Raw genomic sequence first — 1,398 nt, 5'->3', positions numbered from 1 at the left:
CTTCAGTGCTTCTTGAAGTTTGCAGAATTCACTTTCCAAAATGCAAAACCGTTGTTTTAAACTATGAAGTTCTTGGAGGCAGACACGAGATGGAAAAATGGTATCTTTCAAAACTTCTAAACTCTTTCTGGCGACCTTGGGAGAGGGAGAGAAGGAGGGGGAGATGGAGGGGAAGGTTTAATTTGCCTGGACAGAAGTCGAGATGCTTCTTTTTTTTTAAATAATCTCTTAGCTTTGGCTTTTTGCTTTCTTCTTCGTTGCTTGAACTTGGGCATGATTTTAGTCTAAAGGCCAGTGGATTAGATGGAGTCTGGGCTCTTCAATGCCATCCAGAAAAATTCAAATGTGGTAGTAGTGTTTTCTAGATGAAAGTAAGCAATTAATTTTGGATATTAGAAACATCTGCTCAGTGACCTTGAACGTAATCTATCCTATTTTTCCTCTTTGTTATACAGAGATATTAGTTCAAATATAATGTATATAATGGTTATTATTGCAGTTGAAAAAAACCCCAAATAGACTAGTTGGTACCATATGTAGGACTTGCATAATCATAATTTTTAATCTTTTGTCTATAACTTTCAAAGTAGATCAGACAAATCATTCAAAATTTAAAAGTAATCAAAAGTTTCCTATGCATAAGACACCCACAGTTCATCTTTAGAAACTGTGTTAACAATTTATGCTTTGGCCTTCCAAAACATTTATGTTTTTTACTTAGATAAGAAACATTTTATGTACTCATCCATCCTCTGTACATATTATACTGCATACCTCTCTCACTTAGAAATTTTCCGTGAGTAAATGAAAGGCTTCTTCATTTATTATGGTTACATAGTTTTCTGATTTCTTTAACTTCTGTTTATTGATGGACATAAAGGAAGTTCATGGTATTTCTATTTCCCCTCAGCACACTATAATGACTAACCAACCTCATACTTAAATTGTTTGGTACATGTGACGTTTCAACTGCAAGTTAATATTCTAGTTCCTGGTTTATGGGGACTTCTAAGTTTAATTATGCAGCGTATCCTAGAATTTTTATTTTGGGCATATAATGATGATAAGGATGAGAAAAAAATCAGTGCCTCTGAGTTGTGTTGGAAAAGAGTAGTGAATATTTCATTGTCAAAGGAATGAACAAACAGATAGTTCTTAGGAGAGGGGCAGCTAGGATAGAGTGCTCCTTGGAGGCAAGGATGGGGAAGCTTCAATTATCATTCAAACTTTGGACATGTTTATAGGAGACGCTATTCCTTGGAAATGGCAGCGAAAGAGGAAGACCCCCAGTGAGATAAATTGACAAGGTGTTAAAGCATATTTCTTTGCCCAGTTCACTTTAAGAATTCTGCCTTGTGGTGAGCACATGTGAATGACGGATGGAATGACAACAGTGCT

This window comes from Elephantulus edwardii, unplaced genomic scaffold (genome assembly GCF_000299155.1).
Source record: "Elephantulus edwardii isolate Elephantulus edwardi_28Jun2011 unplaced genomic scaffold, EleEdw1.0 scaffold00026, whole genome shotgun sequence".
NCBI lineage: Eukaryota > Metazoa > Chordata > Mammalia > Macroscelidea > Macroscelididae > Elephantulus > Elephantulus edwardii.
This window is presented reverse-complemented; position numbering follows the sequence as displayed.